General features: G+C 37.8%; 1 pseudogene; it reads left to right on the forward strand.

Annotated features, from left to right (window-relative positions):
• The first annotated feature begins 7273 nt into the window (after window positions 1–7273).
• On the forward strand, window positions 7274–8314 carry LOC117149988 (annotated as a pseudogene).
• Window positions 8315–24406: the final 16092 nt, after the last annotated feature.

The raw sequence follows: 24406 nt of genomic DNA on the forward strand, positions 1-24406 counted from the left end.
GCTGATTAGTTTACCTCTACAAGTGAATATTGAGCCTAGACTACCGGCACAAGTTGGCTCTTCAGAAATACAATCTGCAGTGCAAAAAACACTCACGGTGGTTCCACTAAGGAAACAAATTTTCCTTTTCTGGTTTCCCCCGATTTAACAAAATGGTAGCCGATAAAATAAAATGAAAGTCAAAAAATTTAGCTGTTCTCACAATAGGAACCTACCTTTCTAGTTAACTGTCCAAATGAGCTTTGTAAAGCGTTGTAAAACCGGGTAAAATCGTTGTGAAAGAGTTTGAAGCTATGATTATAAACTAGAGAGAGCATTATACTCGAGTTCACCGATTATTAGATAGCCTTTACTCAGTTAAACCCGTTTTCCGTCGTTCGCGATTTTATTCGGCCTTCACGACCACACCTACCTTTTGTTTCCGCGATCCTTGACGAGCAGCCTCCTCGTGCTACTCCTTTACTGCTTGCCTGCGCCAGCGCTGGTTGTGTTGGCCGACGTTAACGTTTCTTGGCTGCGTACCCTCCCTGTCCCGCTCTCGCGCTATAACGGGCCAGTCTGTGTGTTGAGTGACTTCTATGTTGATTCTATACCTTGTATCGTCTTCCCCCTTCTTCGCCAAAAGATACCGTTTGGTACCGTTTAGCCCGCTCAAGTCACTGATATGAGCCGTTTTCACTTTCCTGGTTGCTGTTAATTTTTTTATTGTGAACGGCCCGTCAAATCTCGGTAGCATTCTGTAGTCTCGGCTCCCTTCGCTGCGTAATGAATGTATCCAGTGGTCTCTGCCACACGTGTGTACCGTCAGTCCTAGTCCTCTGATCGGCACCTGTGAACTGCGCGAGTTACCAGTATCTCCTGAGGGAGGTGTACTTCCGTATGGAATTTTGATTAAAGACAATCGGTAAGAATGCTTATGTTGTATAAATTGTGGTGATCATTTGAGATCGCTGTGCGATGAACTGCTTCTAGGTGGCTTGGCGGGTGGTACCGAATTGCGTATACACTGTATGGTCGATTCGGTAACTCGCGATCATTGTTTTGACGGACCTGTTGGCCATTTCCGTGGGGTTCTCTTGCGGGGTATATGCAGCCGTGAGCTGGTGGCGTACCCCTAGCTCCTCCATAAAACTCCTGAACGCCCTAAAAAACTAATCCCATTATTAGTCAAGATAATTACGCTATTGGGCTTATATCCCAATAATTTGCACATATGTTAGGCTCCTTGGTCCGTGGTTCAAGGTGGTTCAAAATCAATGATATAATTCCGGAAAATTAACGCACTGTAATCAGCACTTTGGGGCTCCAGCCTCACCCTTCTTCGCACCCTTCTGCTGATTGCCTGTTTGATCATTGTCCTTCGCACACACCCTGCGGCTCGTCTCCTGCAAGGGTTGTCTCGAAAGGATTTCCGCGATGTTTCCTATACGATGTTTCAAAATCGTTTTGTTGCAGTTCTAGCGCCCACACTGCAATTCTGCCGAACGGGCGGCCTCTCTATGCTCTCTACGCTATCACCACGAAGTTGCCCTCCAGGTACGGCCTCAATTGCTACGATCTCTTATTGCTAAGCATTCTTTTTCCGTTGCAGAGTTTTTTCTCCCCGCTGCGTTCAGCGTTCTACTGGAGTAGAAGATCACCCGCTCGCCGTGATCGGAGTGCTGTGTGAGGATGGCGCCCATCCCATAGTCACTGGCATCCGCATGAATCGGTTCGGCGACCAGCCTGGACTTGACGGCCTCTTTAGGAGCGCATTCAGGGGTCTAGATTCGCAAAATCGCGTAAGAAACGTCTGTACAACGGCGTCACTCCCAAGTACTGTCTCAGCTCCTTCACGTTTCCTGGAGGCTTTAGCGCTATTGCCGGTACCTTCTCCCGATCCTTGATCTGTCACGTGGTGACCCAAGTATTGTTGCTCGGTTGATCGTCTTGCATTGTTACCTTAAGAATTCGTCAAGACCCTTCTCCGAGAAGACCGCAGACCTCTCCACGATTGCTACCGGTATTGTCTGCCCGAGTTCTATGTGTCCATACCGTCCATCTGCCATCCGAGTTTAGCACAAAACCACGCTGCACCGGATCCGGCTCCCGCCTGCTGTTGCTGTTCCTCGACGGGCCTGCGCTGTCTTCTTGGTACCTCTTGCCGCGTTTTGTTTTCCCCTTGAGAAATCCGGCTGGTGTAGGGCCCTGTAAGTCCGCTCTAGATCGAATCGTTTCCTTTGGGTGCCAGCTATTCGAATTCGCATGAACGTGCACAAGGCTGGGGTGGTGTTCTCCTTTATCCTCGGCATCGTCTCCTTCTGCGACATCCATAATGGTCGCATTAGGGTCTGCATTTCCTACATATAGTCTTTAAAATTCTCGCCGTGTCGCTGCTTCCTCTGCCTGACCTGGTCAGCCAGCTTTGTCGTGAAGCCTCTTGGCAATTGTATCGATTACAAAAAAACTTTTTGCCACGCGCACTCTAACGCCCCAAAATCGCCCAAAACTGACATGCCCACATTTTTAAAAATTTTTTGGATATAAATTTAGAATTCTTTTAGTCTTCTAAATTTCTATCGATTTAAAAAAAAATATATATATATGTCGGCGCATACTTTTGTAAGCTGGGTGATGTGCTAGAATATTTCACAAGAATAATAATTCCATCAGCTCGGGGAAATCATTGGTATGTCAGCATATTGTATTATGTGTTAGAATATTCCAGAAGTACAGTAATTTCATCATTTCGGGAAAATCATTGGTATTTCATCATATTACAATATTACATACTGCGTTGCTATTGGTCGGCTGTATTTTTGCTTTGGCATCTCCCGTTACAGCGCGGCGGCAGCGTGTGGTCGATGTCGCCGAGTGTGGTTCGAAGGTTAGCACGGAGAAGAAGTGAGTGACACGAATTAATTGTGTGTAGAACTTCGGTGCGTTCGAAACTCGCTGCGCGAAATGGAGAATAATAATTGTGCTCCGACATCAGAAGTGGGATCTGGCTCGCTGCCTAACACTCTAGATGGGCCGTGGCGCGTTTTAATGGAAATACAAAATAAAAACTTGATCGAACTTGTTAGAGCAATACAATCAACGGCATCCGAAACAACAAATAAAAATATTATGGTGTTTTGGTAAATTCAACGCGGACCTTGATGGTGCAGACGCAACGGCGTGGTGCTCTACGGCAAATATTATTTTGTCTGAATCAACTAATGACGTCGCTTATTACGAAGTGGCGTGAGATGGATGTGGAGGAAATAGCTGTTTCTGTGACGCTTGCTAAGTTGGCTCATGTAGATAGCAGGCTGCAACGATTAACATTTACTTCAAATGTGCGCACAAGAAGTGAATTACAAACTGAGCTTAAAGCATTTACGTTTAATAAACGAAAGAAAACTCCGCAAGAAGAAATGCCTCCAGCTGACATAAAGCGCCAGCGACTTTCAACCATGAGATGCCATTTCTGTGGAAAACTCGGTCACAAGATGATCGAATGTAGAGCTAAACAGCAGCAGCAATTTTCGTCTAATGCCAAGGACAGCAACGACAGGAACCCTTTTGGTCACCGTCAAAAATCGGATGTGACTTGTTTTAATTGTGGCGAGCGCGGTCATATTTCAACACACTGCAGCAAGCCCAAAAAGGACAAAGGCACGCATCAAGTGAAAAGGTTGGAGCTATGCGAGGTTGTCGAACCCAAGGGAGAGATGATTCATCAAGGCAAGACATTTTCGACAACGTTTGACTCTGGAGCGGAATGTTCTTTAATTAAACAAAAGCAAAGTAGCAAATTAGTTGGTAAAAGAATTAACAATGTAGTGATGTTGAACGGTATTGGCAATGGTAGTATTTGTAGCACATTGCAGATACTTAGTAACGTAATAATTAACAATCATTGTATTGAAATATTGTTTCATGTCTTGAATGACATATATTTGAAAAATGACATAATTATTGGTCGTGAAGTATTGTTTCCAGAATTTAATGTTATAATATCACCTGGTAAATTTGAAATTGTCAGAGCAAAAACTGTAAACTATTGTTCTAATGATGAGAAATTTTCTGAGTTAAATACTGATCTTGTTGGTGAAGACAGAGATAAACTAAAAAACTTAGTGGAAAAAGACTCAAAATCTTTTATTGCCGGAATTCCAGTGACCAGAGTTAGCTCGGGAGAAATGAAAATTAAATTAGTTGACCCAAAAAGAACTGTTCAAAGACGACCATATAGACTTAGGCCAAATGAAAGGGAATTGGTGCGAGACAAAATTAATGAATTATTAGAACATTATAACATTATAAAACCAAGCTGTTCACCTTTTGCAAGTCCCATAATGTTAGTCAACAAAAAGGACGGCTCTCATCGTTTGTGTGTTGATTATAGAGAATTAAATTCTAATACGGTATCAGGCAGATACCCCTTGCCCCTTATATCAGATCAAATAGCGAGACTTCATGGAGCGAAATATTTTTCATGTCTGGACATGGCAAGTGGATATTATCAAATCCCTTACACCCAGATTCAGTAGAGTGTACAGCTTTTGTCACCCCAGATGGACAATATGAATTCTTGGCAATGCCGTTTGGGCTCAGAAATGCTCCATCTGTTTTCCAGCGTACAGTGATGCAAGCTCTCGGAGACCTTGCAAATAAATTTGTAGTCGTTTATATGGACGATGTAATGGTGGCTGCTTCAACGAAAAGTGAAGCTTTAGAAATTTTGCAGATTACTCTTGATTGTCTCACAAAAGCTGGATTTTCATTCAATATAAACAAATGTTCTTTTTTAAAGTCAAAGGTTCAATATTTGGGATACGAAGTGAGTGCAGGTGAAATCCGGCCAAATTCGCTTAAAATTGCAGAGTTAACTGCTTTACCACCTCCTCAGTCGGTCCCTGCTTTGCGACAATTTATCGGATTAGCGTCTTACTTTCGACAATTTATGCAAGGATTTTCTTGTTTTATGAAGCCGTTATATCTTTTGACTTCAGAAAGGAATTAATTTATTTGGAAGCCAGAGCATGAAGAAATAAGACAAAAGGTTATTTCTATTCTTACCCAGAAGCCTGTTTTAGTAATTTTTGATCCGCAGCATCCCATCGAGTTGCATACAGATGCAAGTTCTCGTGGATACGGTGCCATTTTATTACACAAAATTAACAACAAGTCTCATGTCGTTGAATATTTTAGTAAGGCAGCTTCTCCGGCTGAGTCACGTTACCACTCATATGAACTGGAGACTCTTGCTGTTGTTTTAGCAATGAAACATTTTCGCCATTATTTACTGGGTAGAAACTTTGTTGTCTTTACTGACTGTACTTCTCTTAAGGCCTCAAGGACAAAACAAGACCTATCTCCTAGAGTACAGAGATGGTGGTCTTATTTACAATCATTTACATTTGATTTACAATATAGGGAAGGCAAACGAATGGCGCATGTTGACTTCTTTTCAAGAAATGTGCCTTCAGCTGATTTGAGTATTACAACTCCCAAAGTTCTTGAAAAACGAATTAATTTGGCTGAAATATCAAGTAATTGGCTTTTGGCTGAACAGCGTCAAGATTTCGAAATAGTAAATATTGTAAATAAATTGAAAGACAATTCCCTGGCTGAGGACGTTGCAAAAACTTATGAGTTAAGAGGAGGAATATTATATCGAAAAATTCAGCGAAATGGTAGATCTCGATCGTTATCAATTGTTCCCAAGGTATTTAGATGGTCTGTTATAAACCAAATTCATGAGTCAATCATGCACTTGGGATGGGAGAAGACGTTAGACAAGGCCTATGACTATTACTTGTTCGATAACATGTCTAAATATATTCGAAAATTCGTTGGAAACTGCGTTACGTGTAAAATGTCAAAGACCTCCTCGGGCAAAATTCAAGCTAGCCTTCATCCAATACCAAAAGTAAATATCCCTTGGCACACTGTTCACATCGACATAACTGGAAAGTTAAGCGGCAAGTCTGATCAGAAAGAGTATATCATCGTTCAAGTGGATGCCTTTACAAAATTTGTTTATTTAACTCACACGCTCAAAATTGACGCTGAGAATTGCGTAAGTGCAGTGACGTCGGCTATATCTCTGTTTGGAGTACCAAATCGCATTATTGCAGATCAGGGTAGGTGTTTTGCCAGCAGTAGATTTAGGGATTTCTGTGAGCAACAGAAAATAAATTTGCACTTGATTGCGACTGGTGCAAGTAGAGCAAATGGTCAAGTAGAACGCATTATGAGCACCTTAAAAAACTTACTAACCGCAGTCGAGACTAGCAGTCGCTCTTGGCAAGACGCATTAGGTGAGGTTCAGTTAGCATTAAACTGTACGGTTAGTCGAGTGACAAAGGCAAGCCCTTTAGAATTGTTTATTGGCAAAGTTGCTCGGCCGTTGGGGTTGGTTCCACCTTGCGATGAGGTAGATGAGGTTGATCTAGAAGAAGTAAGAGCACGTGCAGTTCAGAGTATTTCAGCTGTAGCAGCATTTGATAAAAACAAAGCTAAAGTTGATATATGTCAAGTCGGAGATTTTGTATTGTTAAAGAATGAAGAGAGGCATCAAACAAAATTAAGCCCGAAGTTCAGAGGGCCTTTTCAATTCTGTGAATTGTTAGACGGAGACAGGTATATGCTCAGGTCACTGACAAATAATAGAAAATATAAATATGCTCACGATGACATAAGGAAAATGCCAAATTGGCAAGTACCAGCAGAATTTGAAAATTGTAATGAAGCTGTTGAAAGAGACAGTAGCGAAATTGTTGAAGCTGTTGAAAGAGACAGTAGCGAAATTGTTGAAGCTGTTGAAAGAGACAGTAGCGAAATTGTTGAAGCTGTTGAAAGAGACAGTAGCGAAATTGTTGAAGCTGTTGAAAGAGACAGTAGCGAAATTATTAAAGCTGTTGAAAGAGACAGTAGCGAAATTATTGAAGCTGTTGAAAGAGACAGTATGGATGCCTAAAGGGCTAATAATGAAATTTTTAAGTATAATGTAAGCACAAGTGCAAGGCAAATGTCTTGATCATGGCGTGTTGCGCATTACATATGAATAAGAAGAAAATGAATTATGTTAAAGAAAAGAAATTTTTATCGGAAATTTAAATTTGGAAATTTGATTTGTCAATTGTCAATTGGCTAATATTTATTTTAAAATGATGTAAAAATAGTTTTACAATAAAATTGTAGAGAACGAATCATTTTGGTAATATTTCACGAGGACGTGTAAAGGTCAGGATGGCCGTGTCGGCGCATACTTTTGTAAGCTGGTGGATGTGCTAGAATATTTCACAAGAATAATAATTCCATCAGCTCGGGGAAATCATTGGTATGTATCATATTGTATTATGTGTTAGAATATTCCAGAAGTACAGTAATTTCATCATTTCGGGGAAATCATTGGTATTTCATCATATTACAATATTGCATACTGCGTTGCTATTGGTCGGCTGTATTTTTGTAGCTTTGGCATGTGTGGTCGCTGTCGCCGAGTGTGGTTCGAAGGTTAGCACGGAGAAGAAGTGAGTGACACGAATTAATTGTGTGTAGAACTTCGGTGCGTTCGAAACTCGCTGCGCGAAATGGAGAATAATAATTGTGCTCCGACATATATAATTTTATTATATTATATATTCAAAACTAAATTCTTCATTATATAGTAATAGCAAAACAAATACCTTTTTCTAGAAGAAACCTATGAGAAGGGCTTCAAAGGTTTAGAATTTATCTGACCTTTAACAATTTTAAAAATATTTTCTTTTACAGTAGTGCTTCGACATGGCTTCTAATAAGGACAGAAAGAAGACAAAAAAGGCGAACAACGTGGACGAAAACTCTGAGCCTCAACTTTTATTTAAGAGGTAATAGAAGAAACTGATGTTTTGGATCTTAATTTATATTCGGACATTAATGATGACTTTTTTAATGAAGCTAACCGGGTAATAAAACATCATTCGTAATACAATTACTAAAACTAACTTAAATAAATTAAACTATAACTTCTTAGGTAGTCCAGTTTCTTATTGAAGCTAAAAAACATTTTGAAGCATCGCGAATTAAGCGATATAGTGACATTATTTTTAATCTTTATCGTCGGTATGTAGTCGGTATATTGTCATCGGAAAAAAAGTTACGGCTTGCTCTTGAACTGACTTCAACATCAGAAGAAGCTATGCAAAAACTCACAGATTTGTTGGGGGATGCCTGGAAAGAATCTGACGCATCAGCTTTACGAGAACAGTTAGTGCAAGAAAAATTACAGGAAGTTTTAATTAAGTGTGAAGGCCTGGGAGACCGAAACCGTGGTACAACTGATGACACAGCTGAGTAAGTAAACTTCATCAACTTATGAAAATCAGCTGTGGATAACTTTTGTAAAACCTGTATTAATACACGTTACCAGTAGAGTAAAAGAATACACTACTTTCGTTGAAAAAATACAAAAGAAACAGGCAGAAGAAAGCGTTTCCGACCTTGTAAAGTATATATATTCTTGATCAGGATCAATAGCCGAGTCGAATTGGCTATGTCCGTATGAAAAACTCGATCTCAAAAACTTTATTTTACAACCAAATTGACACCATTAACCCTTTCGCGCCCAACTTTTTCCCCGTGAAATTAAAATTTTTTTTATCATTAATGTTTTTACATTAATTTTTAGAAAAATGTAGCAACAACTTTTAGTATGCCACGCCAATTAGTTTGGGCGGTAGCGAAAGTTGAGCCACGTTGGGCAGTAGTGGTGTGTGAGCATTGTTTTTTTTATTATTCACAGAAGATGAAATATTTTTCTTTATAATGACAATTTAAGGGTGGTATGACAAAAAACAGTTTTTATTGTTATTGCAGCACAGATGGACTTTGCATTTAAGGCATTTGGTCATCGGTGTTGCAGTTTTGCGTCATCTTTCTCCAAAAACTACCCAATGTAACGTTGTGACACTGAAGGATTTGTCTGAAATTTGTATTTCTTTTATTGATGCGAAGAAACTCTGATTGGGGATCCCAGTGATACCACTGAGCTTTCTCTTTCTGCATTTGTTGGTCGACCTCTGTGTTTTTGAAACGAAGTAGCGTCAGTGGATTGTAAAAGTTTATGGGCAATTTCCGATTGAAATTTTATAAGGGGAATATGTTTTTGGTTACAGTAGCCAAGCATTTGTAATGGATGTTCCCAGGCACCAATAAAAAATTCTTATGTACCGCTTTTTTTATCGGTGATTAATTTTGTTGAGCTCCATCAAACCATTTTACACACACAAGATTATGGTTCATTTCGCATTTTATATCAAAAGACCCCCTTCCGCGTTTTTTAAATTCCGCATGAAATTGCTCACAAGCAACGTTGGGCGCGAAAGGGTTAAGTAGAGAAAATTGATGTTTACTATATTTACTAAACGCTATTCTCACGTTTTAAAATTATTGGTATAATATATTATATTTCATATATACGGGAAGAGGCAGCATACTTTTCTTTTTTCAGAACTGAATTTTCTGATCATCGGAAGGTAATTACTTATTTTTGAAGATGAAATCTGATTGGTGAAGTCCCCAAATCTCCATACATTTCGTAAACCGATTTCTGGCGTTTTTTGGCTATTTATTCTTGGATGTCAGTTTTCAAATCTTGTAGTGTTTTTGCACGGTTCACATAAACACGGGATTTCACGGGACAGATCGGGAGAGCGTGCCGGCCATTCCAAATCACCCCTAATTGAGATAAGGAGCTCTGGAAAGTGTTCCCTCAAAACAGCCATCGATGCTCTTGAAGTGTGTGTTGTTGCAACGTCTTGTTGGAAACAAGTGTCCCCCAAATCCAATTGTATAGCCGTGGGAAAAAAATTCTGCATGTTTACATACCGGTCCGAATTCAATGTCACTGTAACCTCATTACCCTCAAAAATCCAGGGAACAATAATTCCATCTGACCCATGTAACAATTGATTTGCGGTCTGGGACGGGAGCCAACACGGCGATTAAAGCGATTCCGAAATGTACGTTGTGTTTTAATAACCGAACATTCGCATGAAAAGTAGGCCTCAACGGCAAAGGCGCGCTCCTCACTATTCCAACGGATGATGTCGGGACTAAACTTTGCAGTAGCCCCTATTGAACGGGAACACTAGCGCTATGACGTCAACTAACTGAGAGGCGCGCATTTTAAAAAGGGAAGTTATGCTGCCGCACCCTGTGTATATATAGTGACGTATTTGCGCCACCCAAACCGGCCAATTTGATTAATTCCATGAATAATAAATTCTTTGGCAACAATAAAGAAATTTTTTGGCAACTGCACTTCATGTTTACAAATCCCAAAGCCTGATATAAGCAGTTTTGGCTGCTCTCTCTGAGGCTTCTCTCAACTTAAGAATCCAAGAGTAATGGTCTCTCTAAGCATCCAAGAGCAATGCTCTCCCAAAATACACTAACATATTTCTGAAGAACAGAGGCTTCTCCTCAATTTCACTTACATTTAATTTTCAATCTTAAGCTGAGCATCAAACAATAAAGAACAAAAATAGGTCTCGATACTTTAATCGTCTTTTTTATTTGGTAAAAACTTTGTTTTCAAAGTTGAACTAAGTTTGTATACAAAACGGTTCATTTAATAGATTCAAGGCAATTTGTTCTAGCCTTTTATTTGTAACAGGCTCAGTCGGTCATGATAGCTTTAAAATATATTTATCGCTATGTAAAAACTCCATTCATTTTTGGACACCCATGCGACGGTCAATATCGTGTTAAGTTTTAGGTAGAACCTCGACAATACGTCGAAAGCGTGTAACGGTCAATATCGTGTTAAGTTTTGATTGGAAACTCGACAATAGCGCGAAAGTGTTTCAACAAAAAATCTGAATTTAATATCAGGAAGACGCTATTGAATTTGTGAGAGGCTGTAAATCGAATTGGTCACCTCAAAACCGCACGAAAAAGCAATAGTGCAACCCTTTTGAAAATCAAAATCTATCTTAAGAGCATAAACTAAAAATAATAATATCAAATAAATTAGTGAAAAGACAAAAAAATCAAAGACACATACAAACTAAGATCCGTAAAACAAAAAATAAAAATTAAATTAAATTAAATAAGTAAAATAAGAAAAAAATAACAATATTAAATTCACATGTAAACAACAATAAGAACAACAACAAAATGATAGAACCCAGAGTCGTGCCACCCCTATGCCCCTATGAGACAGGAATATGACCTATCTTAGGTGCCATCCCCTTAGTATATTGAGAAATACATCGGTCTAGTTTTTTTTAATGAATAAATAAAAATGTACTATTTTTTGTCAATTTCTTCTGTCTGTTTCGATCCCAGATTGTTGTTCTTGATTGCGGAATGAATGTAATCTGAAACATAACTTATTTGCCGATTGTAACGCCTCCAAATGAAGAACGAAGATCGCCAATACGAACTCGGACGAAGACGCATTTGGGAGAAGCATACAAGTTTTGTAATAAAGAGATTCATTCTTATTACGTACCCCGAACTGCTCCGTTTTTTTTTTGTTGCGATGTCGACGCATCACTGTACATTGGCTGCCGCCAAGAGCTTATGTCGCGCCAGAGTGGCGGCGCGACGCTTGACGCCGTGTTCGCTTGTACACTGTTGAATTCTGTTGAATTCGGTTGAATTCTTTTTGCACACCACACACTACGAGAAATAAACCACTTAAAAACAAAAAAAAAAAAAAAACAAAATAAATTCAAGAAAAATGTTATACATATGTATTTAAAAAAAAAATTATAAAAATAAGAGAAAACAAACAAAAAAAACACAACCCACAAACAACCTAGCGCCTACTGTTGTCACATGCTCACTAACCTCTAAAATACACTCTATTGAACACATATTTAAATCATGCATTACAGTTAAATTCAAAATATCGTCGGAGTTCGTGGCATACACCAAATACACGTCGCCTAATCACCCTTCTCTGATCCGGCCATTTACCCTTACGGCCTCCTCTTCGGACTAGGGGGGAGGAGTTAACATACCCCATCTCTCGGTCTACCCAGTACTGCAAAGAGATACAACAACGACCCAACAACAAGGGACTGAGAGCCGAGCGAAAGTTCAACGAAGATCGCCAATACGAACTCTGACGAAGACGCATTTGGGAAAAGCATAAAACTTTTGTGATAAGGATTTTCATTCTCATTTCTTACCCCAAACCGCTCCGTTTTTTAAAAGCTTTCCTTCCTCGGCCACATGATTGTAACTGCAGACCCATGTCCTCTGATCGGCACCTGTGAACTTCGCGATCATTGTTTGATAATCCCATTATTAGTCAAGTTAATTACGCTATTAAGCTTATATCCAAATAACTTACACATATGTTAGACTCCTTGGTCCGTGTTTCAAGACGGGTTCCGAAGGCTTCCTGAATCCTTAGCATTGTTAATTCAAGTGCATAAATAGAGACAAAAAACAATGATAATTATGCCATTATATAATTTCGAAAAATTAACGCACTGTAATAATAAATTACTAACATGTATTCTATGTTAAAATGCAAGCAATTTAATTGGAATCTGCCCGGTCGGTACACTCGGCTTCCATGATACTACATCCTCGTTCCCTGCCCGGTGATGAATGTGTCCGAGTCGACCGGCCTCCTTCAAGTAGTCTTGGAAATTTTCCGTCTCCAAACACCTGCGGTGTCCTCTTTGTACCTCTTGCACACCGCATTTTGTTTTCCCCTTCTGAAATCCGGCTGGTGTAGGGCCCTGTAAGTCCTCTCTCGATCAAATCGTTTTCTTTGGGTGCCAACTCTTCGAATTCGCATGAACATTCACAAGGCTGGGATACTGTTCTCCTTTATCCTCGATATCGATTTTTGCCACGCGCCAACCTCTACCCCGAAATCACCTAAAAATGGACACGACCACATTTTTAAAAATTTTTTGGATATAATTAAAATTTCTTTTAGTCTTGTAAATTTCTATCGATTTTCCAAAAAATAATATAATATTATTTTATTATATTACTTAAATTCATACTTAAATTGCAGGTACTTGTCTTCGTATGCCTCTTTGTCTTTAGATGCATCAATATACCCTTCAAACTTGTCGTAAAGAGCTATTTCATATCCCAATTCTTCGAATCGTGGATAATGTTGAAAAGTGAATGGAAGGGTAGATTTTATAGGTTTTTTAGATCCGACACCGAAAGCCTATATGATGAAGAATAAAACATGTAAGGTTAAGTTTTTTTTAGTTTGAATGCCAAAAAAAATTATATATACGTGTGGCGCAGCGCAACAGATATACTATAATTCTTGTATAGTCCAGTTTAAAGATTGCACAATTAGTTATTCAGAAATACTATAATTCTTGTATAGTCCAGTTTAAAGTTCGCCCAATTAGTTCTTCAGCAAATACAAATAACTTAAACAAATTCCAATGAACAGCGAATTGGAGTTTTCCCTTCCGACAAGCCAAATTCGTTTATAATTAAATGATCAATATAATTCTGCATAAGTCCTATTCCATAATTTTAAATGTTTGATTTACAAAAATTTGTTTATTCTTCACAAAGCAAGCCCTATTTTCTAAGCTATCTTTAAACCGAAAATTCGTTGAGAAATGGAAAAATGGTATAGTCAACTTTTTTTACATTCAAATGACACCATTAACCCTTTCGCGCCCAACTTTTTCCCCGTGAAATTAAAATTTTTGTTATCATTTATGTTTTTACATTAATTTTTAGAAAAATGTAGCAACAACTTTTAGTATGCCACGCCAATTAGTTTGGGCGGTAGCGAAAGTTGAGCCACGTTGGGCAGTAGTGGTGTGTGAGCATTGTTTTTTTATAATTAATATATGAAATATAATAGATGAAATATTTTTCTTTATAATGACAATTTAAGGGTGGTATGACAAAAAACTGTTTTTATTGTTATTGCAGCACAGATGGACTTTGCATTTAAGGCATTTGGTCATCGGTGTTGCAGTTTTGCGTCATCTTTCTCCAAAAACTACCCAATGTAACGTTGTGACACTGAAGGATTTGTCTGAAAATTGGTATTTCTTTTATTGATGCGAAGAAACTCTGATTGGGGATCCCAATGATACCACTGAGCTTTCTCTTTCTGCATTTGTTGGTCGACCTCTCCGTTTTTGAAATAAAGTAGCGTCAGTGGATTGTAAAAGTTTATGGGCAATTTCCGATTGAAATTTTATAAGGGGAATATGTTTTTGGTTACAGTAGCCAAGCATTTGTAATGGATGTTCCCATGCACCAATAAAAAATTCTTATGTACCACTTTTTTTATCGGTGGTTAATTTTGTAGAGCTCCATCAAACCATTTTACATACACAAGATTATGGTTCATTTCGCATTTTATATCAAAAGACCCCCTTCAGCGTTTTTTTAATTCCTTTTTTCAGAACTGAATTTTCTGATCATCGGAAGGTAATTACTTATTTTTGAAGATGAAATCTGATTGGTGAAGTCCCCAAATCTCCATACATTTCGTAAACCGATTTCTGGCGTTTTTTGGCTATTTATTCTTGGATGTCGGTTTTCAAATCTTGTAGTGTTTTTGAACGGTTCACATAAACCTCATTATCCTCAAAAATCCAGGGAACAATAATTCCATCTGACCCATGTAACAATTGATTTGCGGTCTGGGACGGGAGCCAACACGGCGATTAAAGCGATTCCGAAATGCACGTTGTTTTTTAATAACCGAACATCCGCCTGAAAAGTAGGCCTCAACGACAAAGGCACGCTCCTCACTATTCCAACGGATGATGTCGGGACTAAACTTTGCAGTAGCCCCTATTGAACGGGACCACTAGCGCTATGACATCAACTAACTGAGAGGCGCGCATTTTAAAAGAGGATGTTATGCTGCCGCACCCTGTATATATATAGTGACGTATTTGCGCCACCCAAACCATCCAATTTCAGTAATTCCATGAATAATAAATTCTTTGGCAACGATAAACAAAATTTTTTGGCAACTGCACTTCATGTTTACAAATCCCAAAGCCTGACATAAGCAGTTTTGCCTGCTCTCTCTGAGGTTTCCCTCAACTTAAGAATCCAAGGTCTCTCTAAGCATCCAAGAGCAATGCTCTCCCAAAATACACTAACATATTTCTGAAGCACAGAGGTTTCTTCTCAATTTCACTTACATTTAATTTTCAATCTTAAGCTGAGCATCAAACAATAAAGAACAAAAATAGGTCTCGATACTTTAATCGTCTTTTTTATTTGGTAAAAACTTTGTTTTCAAAGTTGGACTAAGTTTGTATACAAAACGGTTCATTTAATAGATTCAAGGCAGTTTGTTCTAGACGTTTATTTGTAACAGGCTCAGTCGGTCATGATAGCTTTAAAATATATTTATCGCTATGTAAAAACTCCACTCTTTTTTGGACACCCATGCGACGGTCAATATCGTGTTAAGTTTTAGGTAGAACCTCGACAATACGTCGAAAGCGTGTAACGGTCAATATCGTGTTAAGTTTTGATTGGAAACTCGACAATAGCGGGAAAGTGTTTCAACAAAAAATCTGAATTTAATATCAGGAAGACGCTATTGAATTTGTGAGAGGCTTTAAATCGAATTGGTCACCTCAAAACCGCACGAAAAAGCAATAGTGCAACCCTTTTGAAAATCAAAATCTATCTTAAGAGCATAAACTAAAAATAATAATATCAAATAAATTAGTGAAAAGACAAAAAAATCAAAGACACATACAAACTAAGATCCGTAAAACAAAAAATAAAAATTAAATTAAATTAAATAAGTAAAATAAGAAAAAAATAACAATATTAAATTCACATGTAAACAACAATAAGAACAACAACAAAATGATAGAACCCAGAGTCGTGCCACCCCTATGCCCCTATGAGGCAGGAATATGACCTATCTTAGGTGCCATCCCCTTAGTATATTGAGAAATACATCGGTCTAGTTGCCTTTTACACTCGTGCAGTTTTTTTTAATGAATAAATAAAAATGTACTATTTTTTGTCAATTTCTTCTGTCTGTTTCGATCCCAGATTGTTGTTCTTGATTGCGGAATGAATGTAATCTGAAACATAACTTATTTGCCGATTGTAACGCCTCCAAATGAAGAACGAAGATCGCCAATACGAACTCGGACGAAGACGCATTTGGGAGAAGCATACAAGTTTTGTAATAAAGAGATTCATTCTTATTACGTACCCCGAACTGCTCCGTTTTTTTTTTGTTGCGATGTCGACGCATCACTGTACATTGGCTGCCGCCAAGAGCTTATGTCGCGCCAGAGTGGCGGCGCGACGCTTGACGCCGTGTTCGCTTGTACACTGTTGAATTCGGTTGAATTCTTTTTGCACACCACACACTACGAGATATGAACCACTTAAAAACAAAAAAAAAAAAAAACAAAATTAATTCAAGAATAATGTTATACATATGTATTTAAAAAAAAATTATAAAAATAAGAGAAAACAAACAAAAAAAAACACAACCCACAAAAATATCAAAATATCAAAATATCGTCGGAGTTCGTGGCATACACCAACAACACGTCGCCTAATCACCCTTCTCTGATCCGGCCATTTACCCTTACGGCCTCCTCTTCGGACTAGGGGGAGGAGTTAACATACCCCATCTCTCGGTCTACCCAGTACTGCAAAGAGATACAACTACGACCCAACAACAAGGGACTGAGAGCCGAGCGAAAGTTCAACGAAGATCGCCAATACGAACTCTGACGAAGACGCATTTGGGAAAAGCATACAACTTTTGTAATAAGGATTTTCATTCTCATTTCTTACCCCAAACCGCTCCGATTTTTAAAAGCTTTTCTTCCTCGGCCACATGATTGTAACTGCAGTCCAATGTCCTCTGATCGGCACCTCTGAACTACGCGATCATTGTTTGATAATCCCATTATTAATCAAGTTAATTACGCTATTAAGCTTATATCCAAATAACTTACACATATGTTAGACTCCTTGGTCCGTGTTTCAAGACGGGTTCCGAAGGTTTCCTGAATCCTTAGCATTGTTAATTCAAGTGCATATAATAAAGACAAAGAACAGTGATAATTATGCCATTATATAATTCCGAAAAATTAACGCACTGTAATAATAAAAATCTATCAGCACTTTAGCAAATTACTAACATGTATTCTGTGTTAAAATGCAAGCAATTTAGTTGGAATCTGTACGGTCGGTACACTCGGCTTCCATGATACTACATCCTCGTTCCCTGCCCGGTGTTGAATGTGTCCGAGTCGACCGGCCTCCTTCAAGTAGTCTTGGAAATTTTCCGTCTCCAAACACCTGCGGTGTCCTCTTTGCACCTCTTGCACACCGCGTTTTGTTTTCCCCTTCTGAAATCCGGCTGGTGTAGGGCCCTGTAAGTCCTCTCTCGATCAAATCGTTTCCTTTGGGTGCCAACTCTTCGAATTCGCATGAACATTCACAAGGCTGGGATACTGTTCTCCTTTATCCTCGATATCGATTTTTGCCACGCGCACTCTACCCCGAAATCACCTAAAAATGGACACGACCACATTTTTAAAAATTTTTTGGATATAATTAAAATTTCTTTTAGTCTTGTAAATTTCTATCGATTTTCCAAAAAATAATATAATATTATTTTATTATATTACTTAAACTCATACCTAAATTGAGTACGCTTGCAGGTACTTGTCTTCCCTTCAAACTCGTCGTAAAGAGCTATTTCATATCCCAATTCTTCGAATCGTGGATCATGTTGAAAAGTGAATGGAAGGGTAGATTTTATAGGTTTTTTAGATCCGACACCGAAAGCCTATATGATGAAGAATAAAACATGTAAGGTTAACGGAACTCTTAAAATATGCCTTATTTTAGGTTTTAGCGTGTATGAAAGTTTTTTTAAGTTTGACTGCCAAAAAAAATTATATATACGTGTGGCGCAGCGCAACAGATATACTATAATTCTTGTATACTCCAGTTTAAAGTTTGCACAATTAGTTATTCAGAAATACTATAATTCTTGTATAGTCCAGTTTAAAGTTCGCCCAATTAGTTCTTCAGCAAATACAAATAACTTAAACAAATTCCAATGAACAGCGAATTGGAGTTTTCCCTTCCGACAAGCCAAATTCGTTTATAATTAAATGATCAAGAAATTTTGCATAAGTCCTATTCCATAATTTTAAATGTTTGATTTACAAACATTTGTTTATTCTTCACAAAGCAAGCCCTATTTTGTAAGCTATCTTTAAACCGAAAATTCGTTCAGAAATGGAAAAATGGTATAGTCAACTTTTTTTTTACATTCAAATGACACCATTAACCCTTTCGCGCCCAACTTTTTCCCCGTGAAATTAAAATTTTTGTTATCATTTATGTTTTTACATTAATTTTTAGAAAAATGTAGCAACAACTTTTAGTATGCCACGCCAATTAGTTTGGGCGGTAGCGAAAGTTGAGCCACGTTGGGCAGTAGTGGTGTGTGAGCATTGTTTTTTTTATAATTCACAGAAGATGAAATATTTTTCTTTATAATGACAATTTAAGGGTGGTATGACAAAAAACAGTTTTTATTGTTATTGCAGCACTGATGGACTTTGCATTTAAGGCATTTGGTCATCGGTGTTGCAGATTTGCGTCATCTTTCTCCAAAAACTACCAAATGTAACGTTGTGACACTGAAGGATTTGTCTGAAATTTGTATTTCTTTTATTGATGCGAAGAAACTCTGATTGGGGATCCCAATAATACCACTGAGCTTTCTCTTTCTGCATTTGTTGGTCGACCTCTGTGTTTTTGAAATGAAGTAGCGTCAGTGGATTGTAAAAGTTTATGGGCAATTTCCGATTGAAATTTTATAAGGGGAATATGTTTTTGGTTACAGTAGCCAAGCATTTGTAATGGATGTTCCCAGGCACCAATAAAAAATTCTTATGTACCGCTTTTTTTATCGGTGATTAATTTTGTTGAGCTCCATCAAACCATTTTACACACACAAGATTATGGTTCATTTCGCATTTTATATCAAAAGACCCCCTTCCGCGTTTTTTAAATTCCGCATGAAATTGCTCACAAGCAACGTTGGGCGCGAAAGGGTTAACTAGAGAAAATTAATGTTTACTATACTTACAAAACGCTATTCTCACGTTTTAAAATTATTGGTATAATATATTATATATCATATATACGGGAAGGGCAGCATAGTTTTCTTTTTTCAGAACTGAATTTTCTGATCATCGGAAGGTAATTACTTATTTTTGAAGATGAAATCTGATTGGTGAAGTCCCCAAATCTCCATACATTTCGTAAACCGATTTCTGGCGTTTTTTGGCTATTTATTCTTGGATGTCGGTTTTCAAATCTTGTAGTTTTTTTGCACGGTTCACATAAACACGGGATTTCACGGGACAGATCGGGAGAGCGTGCCGGCCATTCCAAATCACCCCTAATTGAGATAAGGCGCTCTGGAAAGTGTTCCCTCAAAACAGCCATCGATGCTCTTGAAGTGTGTGCTGTAGCAACGTCTTGTTGGAAACAAGTGTCCCCCAAATCCAATTGTATAGCCGTGGGAAAAAAATTCTGCATGTTTACATACCGGTCCGAATTCAATGTCACTGTAACCTCATTACCCTCAAAAATCCAGGGAACAATAATTCCATCTGACCCATGTAACAATTGATTTGCGGTCTGGGACGGGAGCCAACACGGCGATTAAAGCGATTCCGAAATGTACGTTGTGTTTTAATAACCGAACATCCGCATGAAAAGTAGGCCTCAACGGCAAAGGCGCGCTCCTCACTATTTCAACGGATGATGTCGGGACTAAACTTTGCAGTAGCCCCTATTGAACGGGACCACTAGCGCAATGACATCAACTAACTGAGAGGCGCGCATTTTAAAAAGGGAAGTTATGCTGCCGCACCCTGTGTATATATAGTGACGTATTTGCGCCACCCAAACCGGCCAATTTCATTAATTCCATGAATAATAAATTCTTTGGCAACGATAAAGAAATTTTTTTGCACTTCATGTTTACAAATCCCAAAGCCTGACATAAGCAGTTTTGCCTGCTCTCTCTGAGGCTTCCCTCAACTTAAGAATCCATGAGTAATTGTCTCTCTAAGCATCCAAGAGCAATGCTCTCCCAAAATACACTAACATATTTCTGAAGAACAGAGGCTTCTCCTCAATTTCACTTACATTTAATTTTCAATCTTTAGCTGAGCATCAAACAATAAAGAACAAAAATAGGTCTCGATACTTTAATCGTCTTTTTTATTTGGTAGAAACTTTGTTTTCAAAGTTGGACTAAGTTTGTATACAAAACGGTTCATTTAATAGATTCAAGGCAATTTGTTCTAGCCTTTTATTTGTAACTGGCTCAGTCGGTCATGATAGCTTTAAAATATATTTATCGCTATGTAAAAACTCCATTCTTGAAATCCGGCTGGTGTAGGGCCCTGTAAGTCCTCTCTCCATCAAATCGTTTCCTTTGGGTGCCAACTCTTCGAATTCGCATGAACATTCACAAGGCTGGGATACTGTTCTCCTTTATCCTCGATATCGATTTTTGCCACGCGCACTCTACCCCGAAATCACCAAAAAATGGACACGACCACATTTTTAAAAATTTTTTGGATATAATTAAAATTTCTTTTAGTCTTGTAAATTTCTATCGATTTTCCAAAAAATAATATAATATTATTTTATTATATTACTTAAATTCATACCTAAATTGAGTACGCTTGCAGGTACTTGTCTTCGTATGCCTCTTTGTCTTTAGATGCATCAATATACCCTTCAAACTCGTCGTAAAGAGCTATTTCATATCCCAATTCTTCGAATCGTGGATCATGTTGAAAAGTGAATGGAAGGGTAGATTTTATAGGTTTTTTAGATCCGATACCGAAAGCCTATCTGATGAAGAATAAAACATGTAAGGTTAACGGAACTCTTAAAATATGCCTTATTTTAGGTTTTAGCGTGTATGAAAGTTTTTTTAAGTTTGACTGACAAAAAAAATTAAATATACGTGTGGCGCCACTCCAGTTTAAAGTTTGCACAATTAGTTATTCAGAAATACTATAATTCTTGTATAGTCCAGTTTAAAGTTCGCCCAATTAGTTCTTCAGCAAATACAAATAACTTAAACAAATTCCAATGAACAGCGAATTGGAGTTTTCCCTTCCGACAAGCCAAATTCGTTTATAATTAAATGATCAAGATAATTTTGCATAAGTCCTATTCCATAATTTTAAATGTATGATTTACAAACATTTGTTTATTCTTCACAAAGCAATCCCTATTTTGTAAGCTATCTTTAAACCGAAAATTCGTTCCGAAATGGAAAAATGGTATAGTCAACTTTTTTTTTACATTCAAATGACACCATTAACCCTTTCGCGCCCAACTTTTTCCCCGTGAAATTAAAATTTTTGTTATCAATTATGTTTTTACATTAATTTTTAGAAAAATGTAGCAACAACTTTTAGTATGCCACGCCAATTAGTTTGGGCGGTAGCGAAAGTTGAGCCACGTTGGGCAGTAGTGGTGTGTGAGCATTGTTTTTTTTATAATTCACAGAAGATGAAATATTTTTCTTTATAATGACAATTTAAGGGTGGTATGACAAAAAACAGTTTTTATTGTTATTGCAGTACAGATGGACTTTGCATTTAAGGCATTTGGTCATCGGTGTTGCAGATTTGCGTCATCTTTCTCCAAAAACTACCCAATGTAACGTTGTGACACTGAAGGATTTGTCTGAAATTTGTATTTCTTTTATTGATGCGAAGAAACTCTGATTGGGGATCCCAATGATACCACTGAGCTTTCTCTTTCTGCATTTGTTGGTCGACCTCTGTGTTTTTGAAATGAAGTAGCGTCAGTGGATTGTAAAAGTTTATGGGCAATTTCCGATTGAAATTTTATAAGGGGAATATGTTTTTGGTTACAGTAGCCAAGCATTTGTAATGGATGTTCCCAGGCACCAATAAAAAATTCTTATGTACCGCTTTTTTTATCGGTGATTAATTTTGTTGAGCTCCATCAAACCATTTTACACACACAAGATTATGGTTCATTTCGCATTTTATATCAAAAGACCCCCTTCCGCGTTTTTTAAATTCCGCATGAAATTGCTCACAAGCAACGTTGGGCGCGAAAGGGTTAAGTAGAGAAAATTGATGTTTACTATATTTACTAAACGCTATTCTCACGTTTTAAAATTATTGGTATAATATATTATATTTCATATATACGGGAAGAGGCAGCATACTTTTCTTTTTTCAGAACTGAATTTTCTGATCATCGGAAGGTAATTACTTATTTTTGAAGATGAAATCTGATTGGTGAAGTCCCCAAATCTCCATACATTTCGTAAACCGATTTCTGGCGTTTTTTGGCTATTTATTCTTGGATGTCAGTTTTCAAATCTTGTAGTGTTTTTGCCCGGTTCACATAAACACGGGATTTCACGGGACAGATCGGGAGAGCGTGCCGGCCATTCCAAATCACCCCTAATTGAGATAAGGAGCTCTGGAAAGTGTGTTGTTGCAACGTCTTGTTGGAAACAAGTGTCCCCCAAATCCAATTGTATAGCCGTGGGAAAAAAATTCTGCATGTTTACATACCGGTCCGAATTCAATGTCACTGTAACCTCATTACCCTCAAAAATCCAGGGAACAATAATTCCATCTGACCCATGTAACAATTGATTTGCGGTCTGGGACGGGAGCCAACACGGCGATTAAAGCGATTCCGAAATGTACGTTGTGTTTTAATAACCGAACATTCGCATGAAAAGTAGGCCTCAACGGCAAAGGCGCGCTCCTCACTATTCCAACGGATGATGTCGGGACTAAACTTTGCAGTAGCCCCTATTGAACGGGACCACTAGCGCTATGACATCAACTAACTGAGAGGCGCGCATTTTAAAAAGGGAAGTTATGCTGCCGCACCCTGTGTATATATAGTGACGTATTTGCGCCACCCAAACCGGCCAATTTCATTAATTCCATGAATAATAAATTCTTTGGCAACAATAAAGAAATTTTTTGGCAACTGCACTTCATGTTTACAAATCCCAAAGCCTGATATAAGCAGTTTTGGCTGCTCTCTCTGAGGCTTCTCTCAACTTAAGAATCCAAGAGTAATGGTCTCTCTAAGCATCCAAGAGCAATGCTCTCCCAAAATACACTAACATATTTCTGAAGAACAGAGGCTTCTCCTCAATTTCACTTACATTTAATTTTCAATCTTAAGCTGAGCATCAAACAATAAAGAACAAAAATAGGTCTCGATACTTTAATCGTCTTTTTTATTTGGTAGAAACTTTGTTTTCAAAGTTGGACTAAGATTGTATACAAAACGGTTCATTTAATAGATTCAAGGCGGTTTGTTCTAGACGTTTATTTGTAACAGGCTCAGTCGGTCATGATAGCTTTAAAATATATTTATCGTTATGTAAAAACTCCACTCTTTTTTGGACACCCATGCGACGGTCAATATCGTGTTAAGTTTTAGGTAGAACCTCGACAATACGTCGAAAGCGTGTAACGGTCAATATCGTATTAAGTTTTGATTGGAAACTCGACAATAGCGCGAAAGTGTTTCAACAAAAAATCTGAATTTAATATCAGGAAGACGCTATTGAATTTGTGAGAGGCTTTAAATCGAATTGGTCACCTCAAAACCGCACGAAAAAGCAATAGTGCAACCCTTTTGAAAATCAAAATCTATCTTAAGAGCATAAACTAAAAATAATAATATCAAATAAATTAGTGAAAAGACAAAAAAATCAAAGATACATACAAACTAAGATCCGTAAAACAAAAAATAAAAATTAAATTAAATTAAATAAGTAAAATAAGAAAAAAATAACAATATTAAATTCACATGTAAACAACAATAAGAACAACAACAAAATGATAGAACCCAGAGTCGTGCCACCCCTATGCCCCTATGAGGCAGGAATATGACCTATCTTAGGTGCCATCCCCTTAGTATATTGAGAAATACATCGGTCTAGTTGCCTTTTACACTCGTGCAGTTTTTTTTAATGAATAAATAAAAATGTACTATTTTTTGTCAATTTCTTCTGTCTGTTTCGATCCCAGATTGTTGTTCTTGATTGCGGAATGAATGTAATCTGAAACATAACTTATTTGCCGATTGTAACGCCTCCAAATGAAGAACGAAGATCGCCAAATGTTGCGATGTCGACGCATCACTGTACATTGGCTGCCGCCAAGAGCTTATGTCGCGCCAGAGTGGCGGCGCGACGCTTGACGCCGTGTTCGCTTGTACACTGTTGAATTCGGTTGAATTCTTTTTGCACACCACACACTACGAGATATGAACCACTTAAAAACAAAAAAAAAATAAAAACAAAATTAATTCAAGAATAATGTTATACATATGTATTTAAAAAAAAATTATAAAAATA

The sequence above is a fragment of the Drosophila mauritiana genome, unplaced genomic scaffold (assembly GCF_004382145.1).
Source record: "Drosophila mauritiana strain mau12 unplaced genomic scaffold, ASM438214v1 Y_10, whole genome shotgun sequence".
Classification (NCBI taxonomy): domain Eukaryota; kingdom Metazoa; phylum Arthropoda; class Insecta; order Diptera; family Drosophilidae; genus Drosophila; species Drosophila mauritiana.